The sequence below is a fragment of the Lissotriton vulgaris genome, unplaced genomic scaffold (assembly GCF_964263255.1).
Source record: "Lissotriton vulgaris unplaced genomic scaffold, aLisVul1.2 SCAFFOLD_3995, whole genome shotgun sequence".
NCBI classification, from domain to species: Eukaryota; Metazoa; Chordata; class Amphibia; order Caudata; family Salamandridae; genus Lissotriton; species Lissotriton vulgaris.
This window is the reverse complement of record NW_028247172.1, coordinates 157,839-169,204: the sequence shown is the minus strand read 5'-3', so window position 1 is coordinate 169,204 and position 11,366 is coordinate 157,839.

Sequence of the window (11,366 nt, the reverse complement as noted above, 5' to 3'; positions counted from 1 at the left end):
TGGTGGTGGATGTGGTGGTGCATGTGGTGGTGCATGTGGTGATGGATGTGGTGGTGCATGTGGTGGTGCATGTGGTGGTGCATGTGGTGGTGCATGTGGTGGTGCATGTGGTGGTGCATGTGGTGGTGGATGTCATGGTGGATGTGGAGGTGATGGTGGATGTGGTGGATGTGGTGGTGGTTGTGGTGGATGTGGTGGTGGATGTGGTGGTGGATGCGGTGGTGGTGGGTGTGGTGGATGTGGTGGTGGATGTGGTGGTGGATGCGATGGTGGTGCATGTGGTGGATGTGGTGGTGGATGTGGCGGTGGATGTCATGGTGGATGTGGAGGTGATGGTGGATGTGGTGAATGTGGTGGTGGATGCGGTGGTGGATGTGGTGGTGGTGGATGCGGTGGATGTGGTGGTGCATGTGGTGGATGTGGCGGTGGATGTCATGGTGGATGTGGAGGTGATGGTGGATGTGGTGGATGTGGTGGTGGATGCGGTGGTGGTGGTGGATGTGGTGGTGGATGTGGTGGATGTGGTGGTGGATGACATGGTGGATGTGGAGGTGATGGTGGATGTGGTGGATGTGGTGGTGGATGCGGTGGTGGTGGTGGATGTGGTGGTGGATGTGGTGGTGGATGACATGGTGGATGTGGAGGTGGTGGTGGATGCGGTGGTGGATGCGGTGGATGTGGTGGTGGATGTGGTGGTGGATGCGGTGGATGTCATGGTGGATGTGGAGGTGATGGTGGATGTGGTGGTGGATGTCATGGTGGATGTGGAGGTGATGGTGGATGTGGTGGATGTGGTGGTGGATGCGGTGGTGGTTGTGGTGGATGTGGTGGTGGATGTGGTGGTGGATGTGGTGGATGTGGGTGTGGTGGATGTGGGTGTGGTGGTGGATGTGGTGGTGGATGTGGGTGTGGTGGTGGATGTGGTGGTGGATGTGGTGGTGGGTGTGGTGGTGGGTGTGGTGGTGGGTGTGGTGGATGTGGCGGTGGATGTGGCGGTGGATGTCATGGTGGATGTGGAGGTGATGGTGGATGTGGTGGTGATGGTGGATGTGGTGGTGGATGTGGTGGTGGATGCGGTAGTGGATGCGGTGGATGTGGTGGCGGTGGATGTGGTGGTGGATGCGGTGGATGTGGTGGCGGTGGATGTGGTGGTGGATGCAGTGGTGGTGGTGGATGCGGTGGTGGTGGTGGTGGATGTGGTGGTGGATGTGGTGGTGGTGGATGCGGTGGATGTGGTGGTGCATGTGGTGGATGTGGTGGTGGATGTCATGGTGGATGTGGATGTGATGGTGGATGTGGTGGATGTGGTGGTGGATGTGGTGGTGGTGGTGGATGCAGTGGATGTGGTGGATGCAGTGGATGTGGTGGTGGATGTGGTGGATGTGGTGGTGGATGACATGGTGGATGTGGAGGTGATGGTGGATGTGGAGGTGATGGTGGATGTGGTGGATGTGGTGGTGGATGCGGTGGTGGTGGATGCGGTGGATGTGGTGGTGGATGTGGTGGTGGATGGTGGTGGATGTGGTGGTGGATGTCATGGTGGATGTGGAGGTGATGGTGGATGTGGTGGATGTGGTGGTGGATGTGGTGGTGGATGCGGTGGTGGTGGTGGTGGATGTGGTGGTGGATGTGGTGGTGGGTGTGGTGGTGGGTGTGGGTGTGGTGGTGGATGTGGTGGTGGATGTGGTGGTGGATGTGGTGGTGCATGTGGTGGTGCATGTGGTGGTGCATGTGGTGGTGGATGTCATGGTGGATGTGGAGGTGATGGTGGATGTGGTGGTGGAGGCGGTGGTGGTTGTGGTGGATGTGGTGGTGGATGTGGTGGTGGATGTGGTGGTGGATGTGGTGGTGGATGTGGTGGTGGATGTGGTGGTGGATGTGGTGGTGCATGTGGTGGTGCATGTGGTGGTGGATGTCATGGTGGATGTGGAGGTGATGGTGGATGTGGTGGTGGATGCGGTGGTGGTTGTGGTGGATGTGGTGGTGGATGTGGTGGTGGATGTGGTGGTGGATGTGGTGGTGGATGTGGGTGTGGTGGATGTGGGTGTGGTGGTGGATGTGGTGGTGGATGTGGTGGTGGATGTGGTGGTGGTGGTGGGTGTGGTGGATGTGGCGGTGGATGTGGCGGTGGATGTCATTATGGATGTGAAGGTGATGGTGGATGTGGTGGTGATGGTGGATGTGGTGGTGGATGTGGTGGTGGATGCGGTGGTAGTGGGTGTGGTGGATGTGGTGGTGGATGTGGTGGTGGATGCGCTGCTGGTGCATGTGGTGGATGCGGTGGTGGTGGTGGATGCGGTGGATGTGGTGGTGGATGTGGTGGTGGTGGATGCGGTGGATGTGGTGGTGCATGTGGTGGATGTGGTGGTGGATGTCATGGTGGATGTGGAGGTGATGGTGGATGTGGTGGTGGATGTGGTGGTGGATGTGGTGGTGGATGCGGTGGTAGTGGGTGTGGTGGATGTGGTGGTGGATGTGGTGGTGGATGCGCTGCTGGTGCATGTGGTGGATGCGGTGGTGGTGGTGGATGCGGTGGATGTGGTGGTGGATGTGGTGGTGGATGTGGTGGTGGTGGATGCGGTGGATGTGGTGGTGCATGTGGTGGATGTGGTGGTGGATGTCATGGTGGATGTGGAGGTGATGGTGGATGTGGTGGTGGATGTGGAGGTGATGGTGGATGTGGTGGTGATGTTGGATGTGGTGGTGGATGCGGTGGCGGATGCGGTGGATGTGGTTGTGGTGGATGCGGTGGTGGTGGTGGTGGATGCAGTGGTGGATGTGGTGGATGTGGTGGTGGATGTGTTGGTGGATGCGGTTGTGGATGTGGTGATGGATGTGGTGGTGGATGTGGTGGTGGATGTGGTGGATGTGGTGGTGGATGTGGTGGTGCATATGGTGGATGTGGTGGTGGATGTCATGGTGGAGGTGATGGTGGAGGTGATGGTGGAGGTGATGGTGGATGTGGTGGTGGATGCGGTGGTGGTTGTGGTGGATGTGGTGGTGGATGTGGTGGTGGTGGTGGGTGTGGTGGATGTGGCGGTGGATGTGGCGGTGGATGTCATGGTGGATGTGGAGGTGATGGTGGATGTGGTGGTGATGGTGGATGTGGTGGTGGATGTGGTGGTGGATGTGGTGGTGGATGCGGTGGATGTGGTGGCGGTGGATGTGGTGGTGGATGCAGTGGTGGTGGTGGATGCGGTGGTGGTGGTGGTGGATGGGGTGGTGGATGTGGCGGTGGATGTCATGGTGGATGTGGAGGTGATGGTGGATGTGGTGGTGGATGTGGAGGTGATGGTGGATGTGGTGGTGATGTTGGATGTGGTGGTGGATGCGGTGGTGGATGCGGTGGATGTGGTTGTGGTGGATGCAGTGGTGGTGGTGGTGGATGCGGTGGTGGATGTGGTGGTGTTCAGTGGGAATTTGCCGGACAATTTACATTAAGATGTTTTATACTTCATGGACATTTTCAGGGTTGTCTTTGCTTTGTTGTGAAAAGTAAAGGGCAGACCGAAACGAAGATCTGAACCCATCTACCCTTGAACAACCAACATAGTACCATGGCACTCGTGTACTGCAATGCTTGCACCAAAATCTGCACAGAATGATCAATGCAAACACATTTGCACCGATTGCTGCAGAAGCCCGTTTTGTGCAGCCATCCATCTGTGAAAATATTATATTTGCACTTAGAAGGTCGGTGCAAAAAAAGCTCATGCAAAATCCACTGCACTTGTACAAAGTTTGCATAGTCTGGCCACACTCAGAAGTTTTTCGTTGTCCAGGCTGCAGTTACACGTGTGCTTACAAGCATCTTTCTGAGCGTGTACGTGTGTGCTTGAGAGAGAAAAACAGAGCGAGAGAGAGAGGGGCAAAATATGAGAGAGAAACTGAGACAGCCGTGGAGACAGATAGGCTGCGGAAAGAGTGAATGAAAGAGAAAGCGTAAAAGAAGGAGAGCAGCAGAGAGTGTCATGAAAGCTAAGAGTAAATGTGTGTGTGTTTGAGAGTGCGAGAGAGAATACAAGAGACGAGTGAAATGTGCGTGCAAAAGGGACAAAGTGAAATTGCTGTGGGGAGGGGGAGGAGAAATGCGGGGGCCTTTGAAGTGAAGCTTCACTTGTGTGTGAGAGGTGTGGGAGGAGTGCGGCTCGGCTGAGCCAGAGCGCACGCTGGGGGAAGCTTGTGGGGCGGAGCTGCTGGGGAACAGATGGCAGATGGCTGGCGATTTGATGCTGTGCACGAGCATTTCACGGGCACAGCACCAAATCGCCAGCTAGTTAAACCTCTGTTTAAGCCCCTTTATATCGAGCTCCCGCTCTCAATGCGCATGCGCATTGAGATAGGTCGCTCGACCTAAAAAAAGCATAGCATTTTAATGGAGGCAAGTACCACCAACCCCACCCACTTTGCTGATTTCTTACTATACCTTGCCACATATGCTTTCTTGGTGCCTCAGCATCTGTATGTCTACACTAGTTATGTTTAACCTTATGTAATGTTGCTGTTTTCTTCATATTGTCTGGGAAGCTCTTGATGGAATGACTGTCTTCACCATGTGAAATATATTCAGGGCAACCTAAATTTAAGCAATTATGCAACTGCAACAGTTTCTGCTTAGTTAAGGATATACGTCATTTGCCACATAATCCGTCATCTGCTGCATAATTTTCATTTCAACCAGTAACATTTTTTGAGCTGAAATAGATCAAAAGTTACTTTTAAAAGTGCTGCATTGGATGCAGAGCAGAGGCAAATCCTTTGCCTAGGTTAAGTGGTCAACTTTTATTTGGCAATTGCTGTAGTAACGTGCTAACTGGACAGTATTAATATGTGCTAAAATGACAAAGCAGGAAAATAAAAATTCAACAGAAATGCCACGTGAGGTATAATTTGCCATTTCTGGCCACATAGTCTTGCGCATAATTTGGACCTCATTACTAAATAATCCTGTTGGCCCTCACTAAATTCTGATGCCAATCTTGAACCTGTATTCATTCCTTTCCACACTTTTACAGTGACTTTTAGATCGAATCATCTTCTTCAAAATGATTTACTTTTAGGTCTCGCCCTGGAATTCGCATCCGAAGGATGCGTCCAGGGTCGGAGACTTATAGCTATCGGACACGGGGGAATGGAGGACAAGAAACTGTCACGAGCAGATTTGGGTGCGCGAACGTTCCGTCCTGCGCCGCGCCGTGCACTTCCCTCCCATACTCCCAGCAAGTCAGCCTAACGGGCATGCATGCACACACACGTGCACACGCACTTACACTTACACAGACACGCAGGTACCCAGACAGGCAACACCCCCCCCCCACAGTCACACACACGCACGCATACACACAGACTCCAAGACACATACACACACACACGCACGCTCACACATACACAGCCCGCAGCCGCGCGCGCACACACACATGCCCCCCGCCCTCGCAACCCAGCAACAAGGCGAAGCCCCACTCACCGGCTTCCTTGGTGCAGCGGCTCTCACCGGCAGCAGGACTCTTCCTCCCTTCTTCGGCACCGGGACGCAGGGTAGGCTCCTGCCTGCTCCGGTGCTCCAAACAATCGCGGCTCTTCCGTGGGAGGCGGGGTAGGCTCCCGCCCTCCTACTTCCTGTTTCCGGTTGTCCCGCCCGGCCTGCCTGACTTCCTGGTCTCAGGCCGGCGGCGGACTGCAGCACGCCCTTAAGCAGGGGTTGTTCTGGAGACTGGCAACGTTTTCTTCCAAATTGGCCAGTAGCGTAAATCTTAAATAGCATCTCTCTCTGCACTATCATGCGAGGCCCAACATGAATCGTTTTGTACATATATCAATTTGTCTAACGTGTCAAATGTCATTAGACAGCTAGACACATTGGCCCCTTCCAACTTTGGGCACGGATGGCCTTAAGAGACCTTTGCAGATATGATTCGCCTCGGATTGCTCATCTTTATACATTCCATTTTCGCCTAAAGAGGATGTATTTGTTTCTTTTTTTTATTTTAAGAGTGCATAACTGACAAGCTCCTCCATGGCATGTGGCCTTTTCGGCAAGAGCAGCTTTGCAGTGGTTTAGCATCATATATTTCCATTATAAATCCCTGCGTGTAAAGTGATGGCTGAAAAGCGATCACGCCACGGGAAGGCGGCGTCACGCATGACCTGCAGCCACTTCCCAGCTATGCCTTAAAGTGAAAGTAAGAAGTTTTAATACTAATTAACTTGGGCTGCATTTTTCCTGAAATGTGAATTATTGCATCAAATATATATGTACTTTTATCTCAATTGAGAACATGTTAAATAGCTATGTAATGTAAATGTAAATCTGTATTCAGCCCGGCATCTTCGGCCCAGTACAAGAGACAGCATGCATCAGCACATTTGCTTCAGAACGTCTCCCCTGGTAAATTCTGAATCTTATCCAGTCGAGTTGTGTTCTGTGCATTATGGTACATGCAGTCTTGAATTAATGACCCAAGCAGTGACTACAATCAGGAGGCAAAGAAAAAACCTGGCCTGGATAAGATACTTACGAATGCAACCTAACAATTGTTGGTCCTCAGTAGAGATCAATGAAAACAATAAACTGAAATCAGCACTCCAAGAAAAATTCCCTGGTTCATTGTATGTCCCTACAAATCACCATACAACACGGACCGACGGTGGACATTTACATCTGGCGCCCCATGCCACGCAATGATCTGATACGGAGCGGAGACCAGACAGGGAGAAAGGCGCGTTCCTTAAATTCTGCTCGTCGGCTTCCAATAAAACCCACCCCCAGCAACGGAAACAGCTGAGCGGCGGCGCTTACTCACTCCCTCTGTGAGTGAACTCCGCTCTTCCTGTCCATTTCTGACAGACTCCTCGGTCGTAACTAGGGGCAGGGAAGCCGCGGCGCCAGTACCAAAGCCGGCAGCGTCCTCCCGCCGGCGGGCGCTCCTGAGCCACGGCTCTCCAGGGAAGCAAGAACGCACTGCCATGGCGTCTCTGGCAGGGGCACGACGGCTCAGCTGCCACCTGTTCAACACAGTGAGGCAAAGGCTTCATTCAGCTTTTTTCCCTCAAATAAAAGCAACCAAGCTCACTGTGCGCGAGCTTCATGCTTATTGCATAAACCGTAGTATGCATAAACCATTGTTGATGCCTCGATCCAAAATGCAGAGCCCTTATATAGGTCCGTTCTGAGTAAAAGCCTGTCAGTCCAGATATTGAGGCTCTGCATTGTGGGAGGTGTCCAGATTTAATAAGGCGATAAGCAGGAATACAAGTCCCATAAAGTAAATCAAACACCTAGACGGCATGCGCTATTCACGGTTTTTCCTTGAAATTTGAGAGGTCTGAAAATACTCGAAACAATTAGTCTTGTCAGGTTTCCCAGTTCCATGGGTGACAGACGACTCATCACGAGGGAGGCTGCATGGCCTCAGTAGGCCCCGGTATTCCCATCCCCGAGGCCGTATCTTATTTTAATTGAGAGAGCCCCCCCAAGCCCATTATGACCCTATCACCCAGAGCCTGGCTTCAATATAGGTGAGTGCCCCGGTGCCCACTACGGTCACCCATATTGTATATGTACTTTTTTTATGCAAAGAAAATTTAAATACTGCATAAATGACTTTTCTACAACACATATTTTATATGTACCTTTTTATGCAAAGAAAATTAAAATATCGCATAAATAAAAACATTGCCATTTACAGTACTAATAGCTCAAACTTAAATAATGCGAGACCTATTGCATTGCAAATGCTTGTTTATTTGTGTTTACTCTCAGAATGTGAATTTTGCTATAACATGAGTTATCACTAATGAACTTCGGGGTGCGCTTGATTACTTTCAAAAGCCTCTTCTTATAGAAGTTACTGCTTACACAAGGCACAATTTTTCGTAAATCATTTTGGGGCGAACTCCTGTCCGTATTAATAATTCTGATTGGGTGGCCTTCAGAACTGGACACGGTTCTTCAGATGTGGTTCTACCCGACTATATTTGTGTCTATAAACACCTGTCTGAGGTGGCACAGCCGAACGCGTGTAAATTTCAAGGCAGAAATGACGCCCGTCCTTTTAACAGGATTTATGTGAGAGGTTGCTGAAACGATACCGCCCGAGCTTATCGGAAGCTATTAGCAGAGCGTTAAAGTCGCATCTGCTTTTGAAAATGCGAACAATGAGGGGCAGATAACAAGCTTTAGGGGACAAAGGTAAAGCGGCAGAGCAGGCCGGCAAACACAGAATGATTTGGTGTCCAAGGATAGCTGTGCAGGTCTGTCCGGCATTACTAGCGAATAGCAGTACAGGCTGGGCCTTTCACCTGTCAGCAGTGTGATTTGTAGGCATGGCTTGAAAGTGAAGCTTATCAAGCAAGACCTGTTGCTAAAATGCTTTCTTAAAGTGGCCGTGGACTTTGTCCAAGCATGTATTTCTCTCTTTACCTCAAGCTATTGCCAATGTGGTATCTCAGCCAGATCCTACAGAGCGCTTGCATTGCAATGCATGTGGGACTATTTTATATCTCAAAGCACACTGAATTATCAGACTGTGGGGCATATTTACAAAGAAGTGACGGAGCGCCGTGCCACTTCTGAAAGGCAGGTCTGCACCAAATTTACGACAATACGGTGCAGCCCTGCATTTTCCCCTGTGCTGGCACTAATTTCAGCTGCCTAGCGCCAACGCACCAACCAAATAACAATTGCCAATACTGCTACAGATTACTATACTGAATCAATAATGATATAAGAACTGACCATCACTATATCATAAAGCTCATGAGTTGCTTTTAATTTTTACTCTTATTTCATTTTTTAGAGAAACCTTTGTCAATTTTTACATACATATATTACATTTCAAAAACAAGCCCACAAATTCCCTGTACGCAATACCATATAATCCAACACCATCACATCAAGCATTCTTCTTCAAACATACAGCATTCATAACCACACCCTATAATACATCATGTACAATAAACCAAACAAATAATTTGATGTAACGAAAAAAAATTCTACAAAGAACAAATATATACATTTATATACATTTACAGCATTCCAATGAACTTTATCCAATTTGCACAAATCCTATTGCTATAAAAAATAACCCTTAGTGCACAAAAAGATGGGTTGGTTTATCATAAGGTCTACGCGTTTCAAACCCCTCGGGTTCTGGGGGTTCTCGTCAGGACCAAAATTTCACTTAGCGTGGAATCAATTGGGCAATAGCCCGCTAATAGCACAAGTTGAAAACGATGATTTGTGGAGCCTTTGGGCCGTGCGATAATGAAAAAAATGAGTACATGGATTTATTCAATCACCAGTTGCCCAGCGTCTGGTTCCCGCACACTGTTCAATCCTCAGTTGTAGGGCAAACTCTGTCTCCGGAATGGAACCCGGAAGTGTCTCTGTCTGCCACCGCACAAATCGGCCAATCAATGCGCCAACGCAGGCACCCTGCACCATAGTGCAGGAGGGTCTTCGTTGTGGGAAATGAGTGTTTCTGTGCCGGAAGGTGTCCCTTCCTGCACATAAACAATCTTAAATGGTGATTTATATCTTCTAAAAGCAGCACACATAGAAGTTGCAACTCTTCATTTTTAAAATGACTCTTTGTGTGCAGGAAGGGACCCTTTCCTATACATAAACAATCATGCATTTTATGTGTGCTGTACAACGCAGCACACATAAAAACAGCAAACACGAGGAGAAATGAACAATTTCTTCCTGTTGTGCCCTGTTAAGACCAGGTTTTCCCTGGCCTTCATTTTGGTGCTGCCCCATATTTACGCCACTCTTGTAAATATAGGCCAGCGTCAAAATCAATGGGTGTTGCGGCAGAACGCCCACCACAACACCCATTGCCCACCCCTTTCATGCTAAGGATAGTATGAAAGGGTGCCTTATTTGCAAGTAAGCGATAATTCACATTAAGTGGCTTAACGCTACCTTGTAAATAAGGCGAAGCACATATCCCCACCACAATGTCAAAAAAAGTGACGTTCTGGTGGGGATAGGGCTTGTAAATATGCCCCTCTGTCTTTCATATCTCAGAGATTCATTGCAGAAAAGACCCTTTGATGCGTAGCTTCTGTCAGCACACCTGTCAGACCTGTGACTAACAATATAAAAACAAGGGGTCTTATTTATGTTATGTTTTGTTATCACAATTTCTATAGCGCACTGCTACCCTTAGGTGTCTAGGCACTTGTGGACCGCATATTCCACAGAGAGCTTCGTTTTTTTATAGTCATGTTTTGAGGTTTTTCCTGAACTTCATCAGAGATGGTATCTTCCTAGGAGTAAGCAGGAGAGAGTTCCAGAGCCTAATGGTGCTATGACTGAAACTCCTGCCCCCCCTCTTTGTTGTCCTGATTCAGTAAGTAGGCATTAAAAAGGCAGTTGCCGAATGCAGTTGTCTGCAGGCCCGGACTGGCCATAGCGGGTACCGGGCAATCCCCCGGTGCGCCGCACGGGTGGGGGCCGGTTTTGGGCCCCTGTAGGGCCGTTTTCGTTACAGGGCCGTTTTTGCAGCATAGCTGTAAAATCGGCCCTGTAACAAAATCGGCCGAAAACCGGCCCCGGCAAAGTGCTCAGCCGGCGCCCCCACCTTCCGAGTGGGGAGGGGGGGTCGCCGAGCACTTTGCCAGGACCGGTTGTGGTTCCCAGTCCGGCCCTGGTTGTCTGGAGGGGGAGCGCCAGTTAAAGATATGCCAAAGAAAACGTGGCCCAACTCTGTGTAAAGCCTTGTGTGCTAAACACAGGGCCTTACATTTCACACGATGAGCTACTGGCAGCCAGTGCAGCTTCTGTATTTTGGCCCTAATGGACTGGTATTTGGGGATATTTAGTACCACTTTATAGCAGCAGCATTCTGTGCTGACTGCAGTCTTCTAAGTTGACTAGACTGTAGATTAATATATAGGGCATTACAGTAGTCTAGTTTGGAAAAAATGGGAGGTTAAAACCATTTTTCTAGCGCTTTCCGGAACAAATGGAAGAATTGTGCGTATTATTCTGATGGTGAGAAATGCAGAAGATACCACCTCAGAGACTTGGGATTTAAAGTTCAGCTTCTCGTCAATTATGACACCCACATTTTTAGCTTTCACTACCAGCGTAGGAGGGGGGCCCAAGAAGCTTGGCCACCAAACTTGTGACCAGAGAGGGGCCAGTTTACCAAAAAGCACCACCTCGGTTTTACTTGAATTGAGCTTCAGACAGTGTTTGCTCATCCAAGAACTCAAGGAGATCATGCATTCGTGCAGATTGTTAGCATGATCGACCTCCTTATCAATGGTTGAAATAACCAATTGAGTATCATCTGCTTACAAGGTAAACTTCTGATCAGGAGTGCTAGTTCAGACACATATATATTAAAAAGTGTAGG